General features: G+C 41.7%; 1 protein-coding gene across 2 annotated transcripts in view; it reads right to left on the bottom strand.

Annotated features, from left to right (window-relative positions):
- Positions 1-19,205, bottom strand: part of OPHN1 (oligophrenin 1) — a 507,398-nt gene that overhangs the window by 201,826 nt on the left and 286,367 nt on the right. The gene's annotated exons all lie outside the window — the stretch shown is intronic.

The following is a 19,205-nucleotide window of genomic DNA, read 5'->3' as shown; positions in this document are numbered from 1 at the left end:
GCTGAGTAAACAACCCAGGACCAGAGGAACACAGTGCATGTCATTGTTTACATCTCCTGGGCATGTGGATAACAGACGGAAGCTCCATCCAGGTTCTATGGTCAACCTGCAGAGCCGTGAAGCACATCCCCAGCCACCACCCCTGGAGCTAGATTCAACAGAAGCAGGAGGGCACCATAGCTTTAATCAAAGGAGCTCCTTCACTAGGTGACTGATCCAACAGGTATGGCAGGGTTATTCTTCACCCACTGGATTGCACATGCATGTGGCGCTCCTCTGCCTGGAGAGAGTACAGAGCTAGCAAAACACTGTGGTACTGGCTATAGGGCTATCTTATCCAGAGGAAGTACAGAGATAGTGGGGCACTACTGTGTGCTCACGTGGCACTACCCCTCCGAGAGAGTGTAGAGCTGACAAATGTGCTTTGGTGCCTGCACATAGGACTGCCCCATCAGAGAAAGTGCAGAGACAGTGGGGCACTGCTGCATGCACAGGTGGGGCTCCTCTGCCCAAAGAAAACACAAAGCTAGAAAAATCTTGCAACCCAATGTGGAGTGAGTGGAGTGATGTTGTGCATGTGCACAGGGTTGCCAAGCCAAGAGAAGGTAAAGAGCTAACAAAGTAATGCTGTTTGTGCACACAAGTCTGCCCTACTAGGAGAAAGGGTGGAGCTAATAGGGAGTTGAGATACAAGAAAGCAATCATGCAAAGCAGCCCAGCCCAGACTATGCTCCTACTACAGATAATTAAAACAACAGGACAAGCCAAGCACACACCAAGCAGTCTATTCTATACCAGGAAGCCCTACCCAGATTAGAAGGGCAAGTAAGCCACACACACCAGGCTACCCAACTCGGAATCCACTCCTTCAAGCCAGGTGAAACAATAGGCATTGCACACACCCACCCCAACTACAATCAGCAAGCTAAAACTATTCAACACATAATCTAACAAGGGCCACTTTTTCAAGACTGAGAAAGGTAATGATTCCATTCAACTCAGAGGAACAAACACAGAAAGTGAAACAAAATGGGGAGACAGAATATACCCCAAATGAAGGAACAAGAAAAAACTCCAGAGGAAAACCCTAATGAAAGAGAGGGAGGTAATTTCTCAGATAAAGAATTCAAAGCAACAGTCATAACAATGTTCAATGAATTGAGCATAGAATATAGGAACAGAGAACACTTGAACAAAGAGATAGAAAATGTAATAAAGAACGAATCAGAGATGAAGTGTCCAATAACTAAAGTGAAGGATATATTAGAAAAAAATCAACAGCAGCTTAATTAATACTGAAGAATAGATTAGCGAACTGAAGGCAAAATAGTGGAAATTATCCAATCAGAAACAAAATGAAAATAGAATTTTTTAAACTGAGGCTAGTATAAGAGATCTCTGGGGTAACAAAAGAACCTAACATTCACAATGAAGCATGGAACAGACTGACAAAACTCAAAGGGAAGGTGGGGATGGGTGGGGAGAGATTAACCAAAGAATTTATATGCATATATGCATAACCCATGGACACAGACAATAGTGTAGTTAAAGCCTGGGGCAGGGGTGGGGAGGTGTGGGGTAGAAGGGGTCAATGGGGAAAAAAGGGGACATCTGTAATAGTTTCAATAATAAAGATAAAATTTATAAAAACAACATTATAAGAATTACAGAAGGAGCAGAAAGAAAGGGACAGAAAGAATAGTTGTAGAAATGATGGCTGAAAACTTTCTTAATCTAGGGAAGGAAAGAGATATTCACGTCCAAGAAGCACAGTGAGTTCCAAACAAGATGAGCCCAAAGAGAACCGCACCAAGATATATTGAAATTAAAATGACAAGACATAAGAATAGAGACAATCTTAAAGGCAGCAAGAATGAAACAAGTCACTCACAAGAGAAACCTTATAAGGCTATCAGCTGACTTCTCAGAAGCAACTTTATAGACCAGAAGAAAGTGGCAGAAAATATTTAAGTGCTGAAAGAAAAAAATCTACAGCATTGAATACTATATCCAGCAAGGATATCATTCAAAATTGAAGGAGAGATAAAGAGTTTCCCAGACAAGCAAAGACTAAAACAGTTCAGCTCTGGCCGGTGTGGCTCAGTTGGTTGGAGCATCACCTCATATACTAAAACGTTGCAGGTTCCATTCCCTGTCAGGGCACAGACCTAGGTTGCAGGTTCAATCCCCAGTCAGGACACATATAGAAAGCAACCAATCAGTTGTTCTCATGTTCTCTCTTACCTCTTTCTCTCAAATCAATAAGTATATCCTCAGGTGAGGATTTAAAAAAATCTAAAAAGTTCGCGATCACTAAAATGTTAAAGGGATTTCTTTATGAAGAAAGGAAAAATGTCATAATCTGATATAAGAAAACATGGGAAGGAACAAATCTCGCTGGAGGAAGATGAGGGAGGAGTAGGTGGAAGTTGCACTCCCCTCCTCTCAGCCTCAAACTAGAATTACAACTAAAATATAGAACAATCGACCTAAATAACCAACTGAAGACTAGCTGAACAGATTTTACAACCAAGGATTTACAGAAGCAACCTTGACACTGGTAGAAAAGGCAGAGATGTCGCCGAACCCCATTCACAGTCGACAGCTGAGAATCCAGAGCAATATCTCAGCTGCAATGGCGCCCCCTGAGGAAAGTGAGGTCTCAACTAGATGCTCAGCTCCCCAGCTTGAAGCAACAGAATAAAGAGAGGTATCCACATAATATCTGGTGGTAAACAGTGGGGATTCTGTACACCTGCAAGAGAAGGGAGTCACCTAGAAACCCAGATGTCCTCTTAAAGGGCCAGAACACAAAATTTCGTTTGCATCCACTCCCCCTGGGATGTGGCAGAGAGAGGGTGGGTTGGAGTCAACTAGAGTCTTGTGAAAACAGACTGGGCTATATGGCTCTGGGAAGAAGGCTAAAGCGACAGGGATGGCCACTGGGTACCTGCGGTGAGCCCTCTCCCACATTACCCACAAATGCCTTCTTTCCAGGGGCAAACACTCCCCTCCAATCTGTATTGGCCTAGGGGGAGTTGCACAAGCCCCAACCTCTTAGCACCCTGTTGTCTCACCCAAGCTCACACTCTGTGGAGGAGTCTGTTGCCTGAGCCTGTATTATAGATTTTTTTGAAGGGATCTTGGGGACAAAATAAAGAAGAATCAGAGATAGAGTTGTGTAGCTCTGTGTGACTCGGGGAAGAGACCATTTCCCTCCTCAACTGCAGGCCAGAGGACCCCCTTCCACCCCAATGGAGCACCCCTCTCCCAGCAGCCATAGCAGCAAAGCCACCTGCCACCTGGAAAGTTCTCCCAACATGACAGCAGAAACGTCTACAGTGGGAGAGCCCTTCCCTTGCAGCCAGAGCAGTGGCATTGCTAACTTCAATAGGAGACCCAAATAGCCCCATCAGGGGAGAAACTTTACCTCGACCCTCCTGACTATGGGTGGCCAGACCCTGCTGAGCTTGTGCTCCTCAGCATTGTTAGCCATTTGTAGTCAGCCTGATTCCCCAGTGTAGAGCATTGTCCATGAGGTCTAGGCAGAATCTGGGGAATACTGAGTTGTGTGGCTCTTAGGTTGGGCCATTTTTTCTGCACATACCAGAACAACATCACCATTCCTGTGAAGAACCCTCCCTCAACATGGCCAAACATTGGTCTGTGTGAACCTTATAAATACTACTGGCCTCACCCTGATGAATATCTGAGACCTGGCACTATCACAAAGGTCAACAGGAGCAGGGCGAGTGGTGGCTTACCATGGTGTACCCTGAAAATGTTGCTGAATGGCCTCAGACTCAACACTGACAGCAAGTTTGAATCTATATCAATCTGTTGAACACCACTCACCTTCAGCTGGTTTCTAACTGAGAGCCTCCCTCAAGAAACTCAACTACTGTCAGAGGCTCTTTCAGTAACTAAACCTAAGAAACAGATAAAAGGTGAGGGAAGAGCTCGGGGAACCCTGGGCCTTTTGCTGAAATGCCCCCAGGCTCAGTGCTGGTGGAAACAAGCACTGGTGCTCAGATAGGTCCCTCCCACAAAGGCAGACTCACCAGAGGCAGCCACAAATTGTGGATTGTATTTCCAAATAGGTAGCAAAAAGCCCATCACTGTAAGCACCTGACATCGATGAGCACTGGATCCCCTAGCAAGGGGTCCCAGGGCCAATACAACCAGAGTTTCAGGACACATCAGAGCACAACCCAATTAGCACCACAAGCAAAACACACAAAGAAAGATGTCAGCAGACATCAGACTCTGTTGGGGTGACTTCAGTGTTGTGGAGCCAGTTCCTGCAGAGCAGTTCATACATTGTGTTCAGAGTCAATCCTCACATCCAAAAGTAGGAGCAACCCCACCAATGGACAGTCAACATCAATCAAGACTCAAACACAACAGGAGGATTCACATAACCCACACAAGGGACATTCCTGGAGCACATAGCTAAAGCCATCAGGGAGACTGACTCTGAGCCCCAGAAGACACCTTATACATAAGGCCACCACACTATGGCATGGCAGATATACATAATACACAGAAAAAATGTCAAAGAGGCAGTAAAAATGAGGAGAAAAAGAAACATGCACCAAATGAAAAAACAGGAGGAATCCTCAAGAAAAAGAACTAAATAAAATGGAGCAAAGCAAGCAACCAACCAAAGAGTTCAAAACAATAGTTATAAAAATGCAAAAGGAACTTAGCAAGAACTTCAACAGCATGAAAAAGACATAGAAACCATTAAAGGAATCAGTCAGAAATTAAAAATACAATAACAAAAATGAATAATACATTAAAAGGAATCAAGAGCAAGGTAGATGAAGCAGAACATCAAAATAGTGATTTGGAAGAAAAAGCAGGATAAAACAACCCATCAGAGGAGCAAAAAGAAAAATAAATTTTAAAAACTGTGGGAGGAGGGGAAGATGGTGGCACTGTGAGAAGCAGCAGAGTGCCCCTGCTCCCAGCCATAGACTCGATTTACTCCTAAAATCCTACGTAGCCAGCTTGGAAAAACCAGAGAAACATACCTGAGTGGACAGAGCGCAAGTGGGGAGCACTGAAGAAACATCACAGAGTCCAGCAAGAGGGGGGCGTAGGAATGGGGAGTCTCCCCTGAAGCCTGTGTTGGGCTCCAAGCCCAGAGGCCTGGAGGCTGCAAAGCCCACTCCCCTCAGGAGTGCGGACAGGCCTCCAAAAGCGGGGATCTCACACCCAGAGCAACGAGAGGGAAAGGAGCGCGCCACGCACAGGGCAGAGGGACCCAGGGAAGCGCTGAGTCCACAAGGAGGGGACGGTTTCTTCCTAGGAAACAAAGCCTCTAACTGCAGACAGCACCTTCCTAGCAAAACAAAGCTTCTAGTGGCAGCTGCAACCAGCATCTCATGCTCGGGGTGCCGACCATAGGGAAGGCTAGCCCAAGGTCTGTGGCACCCAAGTGGTAAGGGACAAGAGAATTGTGCTGAGCAGCCGCACACAGGTACCCTCTGCCTCCCTGTGGGGCATTGTGTTGAGCCCCAGAAAGCACTGAATCTGCGTGGTACTGGGGAGAGGAGGGGCCCTCCCTGTCTGAGCTCCCAGTGTAGAGAGGCTGGGATCTGTGACCAGCCCTGAGGGGCGCCGTGGTGGCGCGTGAAGCCGCCCCAGCTTTGCTGAGACCAGCAGGGCAGGGAGCTGCCTGGAGCTGACTTTGGGTCCCCTCCCGCAGGGAGCTTTGGTGCGTAGGCAGCAGGACCTTGCAGGGTGGACTCTCTGCCTGTGTATTGCTTTGTGCATTTGTGAGCTTGATCACAGAACTGGCTCCCACCTTCCCAGCCTGCACTGCAGGGACAGACCAATGGAGCATGGGATTGAGGTCTGCACAGTAGACTGTCTGAGGGGCGGACCTGGTGAGACCAGCCAACCAGAGCTGAGCAGGGAGGGGCAGAGCCCACCTGCCTCTCTGCCACCAGGAGCACTGCCACCAACAGGAAAGGGGTGGGTCCAGCTCACTGAAGCCCCAGACACACCCATAGGTCACAGTCCTGAGGGGAAAGGGAGAGACACTCACAAGAGTACTGTACAAGAATAAGACTCTCAGGGACTGTTGTTTGGGAACTGTAGGAAAACCTGAAAACGACTGCTGGGGGCTGGGCAGGCAAAGGGCTCACCAGAATGTTTTTTCAGTCAAACCAACTGATCCCAGGCTGCTGAAACAGCTCATACAGAAAAGCAAACAGGCTGAAATCTATCTGAAGCTGCAAAAGGTCAGAGCATGGGGAACTAGAATCAGAGGACAAGTGAGGGACTGAGGAGCTGGCGGTAGAGCAGAGACTAACCCCCGCAGACTGAGCGCCTGACAGCGAAACCTCTAAGGGGAGTGATACCCTGGGCTACACTACCCACCCTGTAACCTAAAGACTCTACAGAAGACTCTGGAGTAATACCAGGCAACAAGAAATTTGCAAAATAGTTGACAAGAGGAGGTGGTCCACAAAGAACTTCAGATCAACCATCTACCTAAGGACACCAGAGACAAAACTACACGGCTCCTCAAATTGGGTATACACAAGTACCTACCAGGAGAACTGAAATGAGCATACAAAACATTGACCCTCAGACAACATAAGTTGCCCAGAAGAAACTCAACTGATTGACTATCATTTTTTCTTCTGTTTTTTTGTTTTGTTTTGTTTTTGTTTTTTTCTTTGTTTTTTGTTTGAGTGTTTGTTCTCTTTTTTCCTTAGGAAGAAGAGAAAAAGGAGAAAATTTGTTTTTCCTTCTTTTTTAAATTTTATAATAATTAAAAAAAAATTTTTTTTGAAAATATTTTTTAACTAATTTTTTTTCTCTATTTTTTAAACAGTCTTGCTTAGCTTGTTTTTAGTTTTGTTTTGGTTACTTGCTTTGCTTTGTTTCATCCTTGCTTCAACTATCAAGACTTCCTTGATATTCATGCTTAACAACTGGGACTTTATCATTATAACCAAGTTTACTGCTTTCCTCTATATTGCCAACCAAATCTCTTACCGAACTCCCTCCCTGACTGGGCTATATCTCTCCCTCTCCTCTCGATTCATTAGCATAACTTCTTTTTTCTTTTTCTTTTTTCTATTTCTACATTGCTTTTGTTTTTTTGTTATCCTCCCTTCTGTCTTCCTGTCTTTTTGTTCAATTGTTAGTTTCACTTATTCTCTTTATTGTATTTTTGTTTTCTCATTTTCAACTATTATCGTATTCCTATCCTCTCCCTTAACTTTTTGCTGGTTCTTCTTTCAGAATCTTTTCTCTGCTTCTGTTATCTCCTAGTAGCTTCTCTATTTTTTACATTTTAGTTTAGAATTACATTCTAAATTTTCACCAGTATTAACAACAATATACATCTCCCTCTCTAAGAGTTACTTTTCTTTCTCTCTTTCTTTTAAGCATTTGTGTGTGTGTGTGTGTGTGTGTGTGTGTGTGTGTTCACCCTTCACTCTCCCTGTTCTATTTTAATGTGGGTTGTTTTCATTGTGACTGTCAAGATATTTTGTAAGATACCTCTTGTTTCCTGGAAATTTCATTGTGTATGGTCCTGCTTTGCCAGCACCAGTACAACAGCTTACATGACGAGGTTGGGGCTGAGACACAGTTAGCAAACCTGAGAGGAGGGTCCTCCCAAGGACTCATCAATGACAATCTAGACCCATCCACAAGAGGAGAACATAAAGACACCACAGAAAGGACACCCACAAGACAGACACACTGAGAGCAAAGAGCTCAGAAGTATGAGGAAAACACACCTCTGGGCTCCATTGTACCCACAAGACAAAATCCCATCCCACAAGACAGGGTAACAGCAAAAATATCTAATATATAGATACAAACACTAGGACCTACCAAAATGGGGAGACAAAGAAACAACCCACAAATTAAAGAAAAGGACAAATGACCAGAAAAGGACTTTGATGAGATGGAGTTAACCTACTTATCAGAAATAGAGTTCAGAGTATTGATGATGAAGATGTTCAAAGAACTTAAGGAGACACCAGATGTAAAGATCGAGGACTTTAGTGAAAACATGAAAAAAGAGATACATACCATAAATAAAACTCAGACAGAGATAAAGGATGCTGTATGTGATATCACGAATGCACTGGAAGGAATTAAAAGCAGGCTCAATGAAGCAGAGGATAGAATAAGTGACTTAGAAGACAAGGAAGAAAAAAATCACACAATCAGAGCAGCAAAAAGGAAAAACACTTAAAAAGCATGAGGACAGTCTATAGGAGCTTTGGGACAACATGAGGTGAAACAACATTTGCATTATAGAATGGACAGACGGAAAGGAAAGAGAGCAAAAAATAGAGCACCTGGTGAAGGAAATAATGATAGAAAACTTCCCTACGCTGGCGAAGGAGAAAGCCACACAAGTTCAGGAAGCTCAGAGGGTTCCAAATAAGAGGGACACAAAGAGACCCACTGCAAGACACATCATAATTAAAATGGCAAATGGCAAGGAAAAAGAGAAAATATTAAGGGCTGCAAAAGAGAGACAAGCAGTGACCTACAAGGGAACCCCCATAAGACTTCCAGCTGATTTCTCAACAGAAACTCTTCAGTCCAGAAGGGAGTGGTATGAAGTTCTTCAAGTAATGAAAAGCAAGAACATGCAACCAAGATTGCTTTATCCAGCAAAGCTATCATTTAAAATTGAAGGTGAAATAAAGAGCTTCCCAGACAAAAAAAGGCTACAGGAGTGCAGTACCAGCAAACCAGCATTGGAAAAAATGCTAAAAGGACTGCTTTAAGAAAAAAAGAGGAATAGTGAGAGAGAGGTACATCAGCATAAAGGGGAAAAATGGGATTAAATAAGTTGATATCAATAGTAACCTTAAATGTAAATGGAATAAATGGGTCAATCAAAATACATAGTTTAGCTGAACGGATAAGAAAACAGGATCCAAATATATGCTGTCTACAAGAGACCCACCTGAGAGCAAAAGACTCACACAGATTAAAAGTGAAGGGATGGAGTAAAATATTCCATGCAAATGAAAAGGAAAAGAAAGCTGGAGTAGCAATTCTTATCTCTGACAAAACAGACTTCAAAGTAAAGACCATAACAAGAGAAAAAGACGGTCACTACATAATAATAAAGGGAACAATCCAACAGGAGGAAATAACCCTTATAAACACTTATGCACCCAATATAGGAGCACCTGAAAATATAAACAATTTCTTGGGGGACTTTAAAGGGGAGATTGACAGCAACACAATCATAGTGGGGGACTTGAACACCCCACTGTCAGCATTGGGCACATCATCAAGACAAAAATTGAACAGGGAAACATAGACCTTAAATGACTCACAAGACCTAATGGATTTAATTGATATTTACAGACCAATTCACCCCAAAGTAGCAGAATACACATTCTTCTCAAGTGTACATGGAATATTCTCAAAAATAGACCACATGTTAGGGCACAAGGCAAGTCTCTACAAATATAAGAAGACTGAAATCATACCAAGCATATTCTCGGATCACAATGCCATGAAACTAGAAATTACCCACTATAAAAAAACTCAAAAATATAAAACACATGGCAGCTAAATAGCATGTTATTAAACAGTGAATGGGTTACCAATGAGATCAAGGAAGAAATCAAACACTTCATGGAAAATAAAAAAATGAACAGACAACAACACAAAATCTATGGGACACAGCGAAAGCAGTCCTGAGGGGAAAATTCATAGCATTATAAGCCTGTCTCAAGAAACAAGAAAAAGATCTAATGAACCATCTAACACAACAACTAAAAGAACTAGAATGAGAACAGCAAGAAAAGTCCCCAGGGAGTAGAAGGAAGGAAATAAAAAAAATCAGAGCAGAAATTAATGACATAGAGACTAAAAAACACTACAAAAAAATCAATGAAACCAAGAGCTGATTCTTTGAAAAGGTAAGTAACATTGATGCACCTATAGCCAGACTCACTAAGAAACAAAGAGAGAGGAACCAAATAAATAAAATCAGAAAAGAAAGAGGCGATATAACAACTGACCCAACAGAAATACAAAGGAGTGTAAGAAAATTTTATGAGCAACTATATTCCAACAAATTGGAAAACATGGGGGAAATGGACAAGTTCCTAGAAGCATACAACCTTCCAAAGCTGAATCAGGAAGAGGTAGAAAACCTGAATAGGCTGATAACAACTAACGAAATTGAAGCAGTTATAAAAAACATCCAGCATACAAAAGTCCTGGACCAGATGGATTTACAGGCGAGTTTTACCAAACATTCAAAGAACAATTAACACCAATTCTATTCAAACTATTCCAGAAAATTCAAGAGAAGGGAAACCTCCTAAAATCTTTTTATCAAGCCTGTATCATCCTAATCCCAAAACCATATAAAGACACTACATAAAAAGAAAATTACAGGCCAATATCCCTGATAAACACAGATGCTAAAATCCTCACTAAAATACTAGCAATCTGGATCCAGCAATACCTTAAAAAGATCATATATCATGACCAAGTGGGATTTATTCCAAGGATGGAAGGCAGGTACAACATCCACAAATCAATAAATGAGATACATCACATGAAGAAAATGAAGGACAAAAATCAAATGATCATATCAATAGACGCAGAAAAAGCATTTGACAAAATCCAGCACCTATTTCTGATAAAAACTCTCAGCAAAGTAGGAATAGAGGGATCATACCTCAACATAATAAACGCCATATATGACAGACATACAACCAACATCATACTCAATGGGAAAAAACTAACATAATTTCCATGAATGACCAGAATAAGACAGGGATGTGTAGTATCACCACTCTTATTCAATATAGTACTGAAAGTCCTCACCATAGCCATCAGAAAGGAAGAAAACATAAAAGGTATCCAAATTGGGAAGGAGTAAGTAAAACTGTCATTATTTGTAGATGACAAAATATTGTACATAGAAAACCCTAAAGACTCCATCAAAGTACTACTAGATTTGATAAACAAATTTGGCAAGGTAGCTGGATATAAAATCAACATCCGGAAATTAATGAGATTCTTATACACAAACAATGAGCTTTCAGAGAGAGAAACTAAAAAAGCAATACCATTTACCATTGCAACTAAAAAAAAACAAGATATCTAAGAATAAACTTAACCAAGGATGTAAAAGACCTGAACTCGGAAAACTACATGACACTGAAAAAAGAAAGAGAGGAAGATTTAAACTAGTGGGAAAATGTACCATGTAAATGGATTCGAAGAACTAATATCATTAAAATGTCCATACTGCCCAAAGCAATTTATAAATTCAATGCAATTACAATTAAAATACCAACAGCATATTTCACAGACCTAGAAAAAAACATTTCGACAATTTATATGGAACCAAAAAAGACCCCAAAGAGCTGCAGCCATCTTGAGAAAAAAGAACAGAGTGGGAGGGATCACATTACCAGATTTCCAACTGTATTACAAAGCCATTGTAATCAAAACAGCCTGGTATTGGTACAACAACAGGCATATAGATCAATGGAACAGAACAGAGACCCCAGAAATAGACCCAACCCATTATGGTCAGTTAATATTTGACAAAGGAGGCAAGAGTATCCAATGGAGTAAAGACAGTCTCTTCAATAAATGGTGCTGGGAAAATTAGACAGATATATGCAAAAAAATGAAACTAGACCACCAACATTCATCATATACAAAAATAAACTCAAAATGGATAAAAGACTTAAATGTAAGTCACGAAAATATGAAAATCCTGGAAGAAAACCAGCAGTAAAGTCAAAGACATCCCACATACTGGAATTTTCACTGATACATCTTCTACGGCAATAGAAACAAAAGAGAAAATAAACATATGGGATTACATCAAACTAAAAAGCTTCTGCACAGCAAAAGAAAACAGCCTCAAAATAGAAAGGAACCCACGGTCTGGGAAAACATATTTTCCAAGGATATATCTAATAAGGGGCTAATTTTCAAAGTGTAAAAGAACTCATATTACTAGGCAAGAGGAAGACAAACAACCCAATTAAGAAATGGGCAAGGACTTGAATAGACATTTCTCCAAAGAGGACATACAGATGGCCAAGAGACACATGAGAAAATGCTTAACGTAGCTAATCATCAGAGAGATGCACATAAAAAGCACAATGAGGTATCACTTCACACCTGTCAGAATGGCTTCCATCAACAAGTCAATGAACGACATGTGCTGGCAGGGATGTGGAGAAAGGGGAACCCTGGTACACTGCTAGTGGGAATGCAGACTGGTGCCACCACTATGGAAAACAGTATAGGGGTTCCTCAAAAAATTAAAAATGAAGTTGCCTTTTTTAGCCAGTGATTCCACTCCTAGGAATGTATCCTAAGAATCCTCAAACATTAATCAGAAAGAATATATGTACCCCAATGTTCATAGCAGCACAGTTTTCAATAGCTAAGATCTGGAAACAGGCCAAGTGCCCATCAGTAGATGAGTGGATAAAAAAACTTTGGGCTATTTACATCGTGGAATACTATGCAGCTGTAAAGAAGAAGAATCTTGTACCCTTTGAAACAGTATGGATCGACCTGGAGAAAATTATGCTAAGTGAAATAAGTCAGGCAGAGAAAGAAAAACATCAAATGATCTCACTTATACATAGAATCGAAAGAAGTTAATAAACTGATGAACATAATAGATTCAATGACATGGAAACATAGATCAGACTGATGAATGTCAGAGGGATGGAGGAGGCTGTGTGGGTGGAGGGGTGAGAGTAACCAAAAAATTTATATGCAGAAATGCACAACCGAATGACATGGTCAATGATGGGGAGAGGGACTGGGGAGGGGGATGGGACAGGGTGGAATTGGTCATTGGGGAGAAAAAGGGACATCTGTAATATTTTATACAAAAATAAAATTTAAAAATATAAAATAATTGAATAAATAAATAAGTAAACAAAAAATAAAATGAAGATATATTTTTAGAAAAATAGGATAGTTTTAGAGACCTCAGAGAAAATATAAAGCAAAACAATATCCGCATCATAGGGGATGAGAGGAAGAAGAGAGAGACCAAAGAAATGAGAATCTAGATAAATAAATAATGGTTGAAAAACTTCCTAAGCTGATGAAGGAAAAAGACAGGTTCAGGAAGAACAGAAAGTCCCAAAAAAGATGAACACAAAAAGTTCCACACCATGACACATCTTTAACATCCTATGTTAAAGAGAAAAAGGGAATCTGAAAAGCAACAAGAGAAAAAGAGTCACCTATAAGGGACTACCTTATAGGAACACCAATAAGACTGCTAGCTGATTTTTTAACAGAAACATTTTAAACCAATAGTGAGGGAATTAAATATTCAAAGTATTGAAAAGCAAGAACCTACAACTAAGATTAAGCTACTCAGCAAGAGTATCATTCAAAATTGAAGGAGAAATAAAAAGCTTCCCATACAAAGAAAAGCTAAAGCAGTTCATTACCACCAAAACAGTATTACAAGATACATTATAGGGTCTCCTTTAAGAAGAGGAAGGAAAAAAAATAAAGAGTTATAAAGAAAAAAAATGGCAATTAATAAATACCTATCAATAATCAACATAAATGTAAATGGGTTAAAGGTAACAATCAAAAGACACGGGGTAACAGAATGGATAACAAATCAAGACCCATATATATACTGTATACAAGAGAACAACTTCAGAACAAAAGATGCACAGAGATTGAAAGTAAAGGGATGGAAACGGATATATCATGCAAATGGAAGCAAAAAATACTAGGGTAGCAGTACTTATATCAGACAAATAAAACTTTGAAACAAACACTCTAATAAAAGATTAAAAAAGGACATTAATAATGATAAAGAGATCAATCCAAGAGGATATAAGCTGTGTATAGATTTATCCACCCCACATAGGAGCACCTATATATACAAAGCAAATCATGGTGAAGATATGGGAGAGACTGACAGTAATATAATCACAGCAGCAAATTTTAACACCCCATTGACATCAATAGATTGATCTTCAGTGCACCTGGTAGTCAGCTTCGACCACGCTGGATCAGAACACAACCACATCCACAAGTGACACACTCAAGGAATGGACTTGGTGTACCCATAAGCTCCACTGAAGTAAATCCTGCTCCATAGGGGTGTCTCCGGTACACTACCTCTTCAGCTGTAGCTGCAGCTGGTCCACACAGCCAATTGGCCTGGGGGTCAATTCCTCCCAGTGACACCATTAGCAACCGAAGCTCAACTACAACAAGACAGTGCACACAGCACACACGGGAGCACCTAGAATGCCCAGCTCAGGTGACTGGGGAGGTTGAGCCACTGGAACCTACAGGACACTTTCTACACAAAGCTAGCCTCCCAATTCTAGGAGCCATAGTAGGTCTCCCTAATGCATAGGAACTCCCTAATACATAGGAACAAATACCAGGAAGCAGAGAAAATGCAGAGGCAAAGAAACATGTCACAAAGAAAAGAACAGAAGAAATCTCCAGAAAAAGAACTAAATGAAAAAGACAAGGAAGCTACTAGAAATGGACTTCAAAATAAAGGGTATAGGGATGTTCAAGAATCCTAGTAAGACTATTAAGGAAACTCGTGAGATCATCAATGGCATAATAAAGTACCAATCAGAAATGAAGGCTACAGGAACTAAAATTAAGAATAATTTACAGGAAATCAACAGTAGCACAGAGGACGCTGAGAATCAAATCAGCAATTTGGATTATGAGGAAGCAAAAATCACCCAACCAGAAGAGCAAAAAGAAAAAGAATCCAGAAATATGAAGATAGTGTAAGGCATCTCTGGGACAATTTCAAGGGGCCCAACATTGAAATTATGGGGATAATAGAAGGAGAAGAAAGAGAGCAAGTAATTGAAAACCTATTTGAAAAAATAATTACAGAAAACTTCCCCCCCACTACCTGGGGAAAGAAATAGACTTACAAGTCCAGGAAGAACACAGAGTCCCAAACAGGAGGAAGCCAAAGAAGCCCATAGCAAGATGCATCATAATTAAAATGCAAAAGGTTAAAGACAAAGAGAGAATCTTTAAAGCAGCAAGAGAAAAGCAATTAGTTGCCTACAAGGGAGCACCCATATGTCTGTCGGCTGATTTCTCAACAGAAACTTTCCAGGCCAGAAAGGAGTGGCAAGAAATATTCAGTGGTGAAAAAGCAAGAACCTACAACCAAGATTGCTCTACCCAGCAAAGCTATCATTTAGAATCGAAGGTCAGATAAAGAGCTTCACAGATAAGAATAAGCTAAAGAAGTTCATCATCACAAAACCAGTATTACATGAAATGTTGAAGAGTCTTCTTTAAGAATAAGCTAAAGAACAAAAGAATCTAACAAACAAAATACACCGAGAGACATTGAAGCATGCAACAGATGGTCGTATCTCAGAGGGAAGAGTAATGGGGGGTGGGAAGAGATTAACCAAAGAAGTTATATGCATATATGCATAACCCATGGACACAGACAATAATGGGGTGAATTTCTGGGGAGGGGGTGGGAGTGAGTTGAAGGGGGTCAATGGGGGGGGAAAAATGGGACAACTGTAATACTTTCAACAACAAAGATAAATTAAGGGGAAAAAAGACAGTCTATTCAATAAATGGCACTGGAAAACCTGGACAGACAAATGCAAAAGTGTGAAATTGACAGTTCTCTTACACCATATACAAGAATAAACTTTAAATGGAGCAAAGATTTAAATGTTAAGACCCCAAACCATAAAACTCATATATGAAAACAGGCAGTAAACTTTTTAACATCAGTCTGAGTAATATCTTTTTGCATATGTCTCTTTAGGCAAGAGAAACAAAAGCAAAAATGAAAAACTGGGACTTCATGAAACTAAAAGGCTTCTTCACAGTGAAGAAAATCATCAACACAACAAAAAGACAACCTACTGAATGGGTTAGTATATTTGCAATGATACATCCAAAAGGTGTAAATATTCAAAATATATGAGGAACGCATACACCTCAATAAGACAAAAACAAACAATCTGATTTAAAAATTATCAGAGGACCTCAATAGATATTTCTCCAAAGAGGATATACAGATGACCAATAGACATACAAAAAGATGCTCAACATTACTAATCACTAGGAAAATGCAAATCAAAACCATAATAACATAACTCCTCACACCTGTCAGAATGGCAGTTATCAATAAATCAACAAACAAGTGCTGGCGAGGATGTGCAGAAAAGTGAAAGCTTGTGCACTGTTAATGGGAATGTAAATTGATGCAGCCACTGTGGAAAACAGTATGAAGCATCCAGCAAACTAGAGAACAGAACTACCATATGACCCAGTGATTCCAGGTCTGGGTATTAATCAGAAGAAAACAAAATCTCAAAATTGAAAAGATATATATACACCTATGTACATTGCAGCATTTATTAAAATAGCCAACATATGTAAGCAGGCTAGATGTCTTTCTATAAATGAATAAAGAGGGTTGGTGTATATATATATACAATGAAATATTGTACAGCAATAAAAATATTAAATATTGCCATTTGTGACAAAATAGATGGCCCTAGATAGTATTACACTAGGTGAAATAATTCAGAGAAAGGCAAATACCATATGGTTTCACTTATATGTAAAATCTAAAAAGAAAAACAAATTACAAAAAAAACCCACAAAACCACAGAACAAAGACAGGTAGTGAAGATGGCAGCAGAATAGGTGAAAGCAACCCACACCTCCTCCTGGCTCCAAACCAGAGTTCGAGCTAAAACTTAGAGCAATTAACCTGAATCAATGACAGAAGGACACCTGAACTGGAGAATTATATTCAAGGACTGAAAAAAATAAGATATACAAAGAGTGGTAAGAAGTGTTGAGATGCAGAAAGGGCTGGGCCCTGCACCCAGGGGTAGTGACTGTGAAGCCAGAGAAGTATTGTGGCTGCAAAAGCCCCCCAAGAAAAAAGAGGGGTCTCAATCCCATGCCAGGACCCCCAACCCAGGATGCCAGGGCCTGGAAGAAGAGCCTACATAACAGTTAGCAGCAAAAATAAGTGGGAATTAGTCCACTGGAAATGGGAGGGAGTCTGCTTGAATCCTGGGCATTCTCCATAAAGGCTATTGCAAAGGGACTCACTCTCAGGCACTCACCTGGGGTCTGGAAGGAGGCTCAGGGAATACAAAAGCCATAAGGAGAACATCTTGGAGGCATAGTCCTGGAGATCAGGAAGGTAGGCTTCTGAGGTCCCAGTCAGGAGCCAACATCCCACACTGTCCTCAGACACCATCTCCCAGGGTACAGCACTTCTACTCTTACAGCACTAGCTAGAGAAAGTGCACTAACCCTGTCCTCCAAATACTGGCAACATCACCCTGCCAAGCTTGAGTCTGGCATAAAGAACTGTAGGCTGTGCTTTTTTTTTTTTTTTTCCTGGAGAAACTATAGGCAATCTTAAACGAACACTGAATTGAGTGGCTTAGAAACAAGAGCCAACCTCCCCCCCCTCCATGGATTAGGCTGGCGCCATCCCCAAATGAAAGGCACCCTGCTCAAGGCCTAAAGCAGCAGGCAGCTGTGGAATTAGGGGGAGGCATGCACTTGCAAGCTCCTCTCCAGGATCTCTGGCAGGCCACTGCCAAGATAGAAAACCAACAGCCAATTACCCTGCTGAGGACCTGAACCACCCCCAAGAAAATGTATGCCTGGATTTTGGACTTGCATTCCCAAAACCTGCCGGCATCGCCAGCCAAGCACCTAACTCACTTCCCTAGGCCCATCACCCCGAAAAAGAGTCCACCTGGATTTTCATTCCCAAAACCTGCAACACTACCAGCCAAGCACAGAACCACAGTGGGAAGAAAGCGTAAACTGAAACTAGGACATTTGGAGCCCCACCTCAAAGACCTTTACTAGGGTCTCTGCCAGTGAGCTGCAGGAATGGAGGGGGGTGACAAGCTCCTTCCCCACCCCCACAAGAGCTGATGCCACCCCATGTGGAGGGAGCAGCCTTCGTCTATCACTTGAAGCCACAATGGCACTATTCTGTAGGTGCAGAGTCACAGGGAAAAGGGGTCACCAATCAGAATTGTAAAATCTGGTGTGACTCCCTAGGAGCCTCCCTTCAAAAGCACTAGTGCGGTGTCGCTAACCTGTAGGGCACATGCCTAGCGACCTTCCCAAGGGACCAGGGTCTGCACCACAGCCAACAAGGAGGATCCTAGATTTGCATTCCCAAAACCTGCCATCATCACCAATCAAGTGTAGACCTAAAATAGTTAGGAATTGCAAGTCAGAACTGGGATATATGGAGCCACCCCTTTGGGCCTCTGGCAGTGATGTGCAGAGATAGAAGGGGGTGACAAGCTCTCTTCCCTCCCAAGAGCAGGCACTACTCAAGTGGAGAATGTAGACTTAATCTATAAGTCCAATCCCCACCAGCACCTTCCTTTAAGTGCAGTCTCACATGGTAAATGACTCAAAAATCAGAACTCGGAGCCCCAGTTCACTTGGCTCAGTGGTTAGAGCATCGACCTGCAGACTGAAGGGTCCCAGTTTTGATTACAGCCAAGGCACATAGCTCAGTTGTAGCCTCGATCCCTGGCCCCAGTCAGGGCACATGTGAGAGGCAACCAATTGACGTACCTCTCTCATATCAATGTTTCTTTTTCTCCCCCCCCAACTCACTCTGAAAAGCAATAGAAAAATATCCTTCAGTGAGGATTAAAAAAAAAAAAAGAAAACTGTGAAATCTGGTGTGACCCCTTTGGAGCCTCCCTTCCAGAGCTCCAGCAAGGAGCTAAAAGGACAGCAGCTACTCCACCTCTTGAGGGATAAGAACCTGCACCACCTCAATCAAAGGGCAGATAGGATTTGCATTCCCAGATTCTTCTGGCCCTGCCCTGCTAATCTAATAACCACTGGGGGAAGGGCGCACAATCAGAGCTTGGACATTGGACCTGACTTGCTAGGAGCACCCCAACAGAGCCTCTGGCAGTGCACTGCAGACATAGAAGGAAGTGAGCAGCTCTCTTTTCCTTGCAAGGACAAGTGAGACCACAAGCAGAGGGGGCAGCTATGATCTCTTCCTCCAAGCCTTGCCAACACATACTTGCTGGTGCAGTGTAACAGAGGAAAGGGGAGAGAGCTCAGAATTGGATGATCTGGTGCGACCCCTTAGGAGCCTTTCCTCAGGGTCTCTGACACGAATCACTGAGCTACAAGGC

This window comes from Miniopterus schreibersii (assembly GCF_964146895.1).
Source record: "Miniopterus schreibersii genome assembly, chromosome: X".
Taxonomy (NCBI): domain Eukaryota; kingdom Metazoa; phylum Chordata; class Mammalia; order Chiroptera; family Miniopteridae; genus Miniopterus; species Miniopterus schreibersii.
Note: the sequence above shows the minus strand (reverse complement) of the source record. Positions and strands in the feature narration are given on the sequence as shown.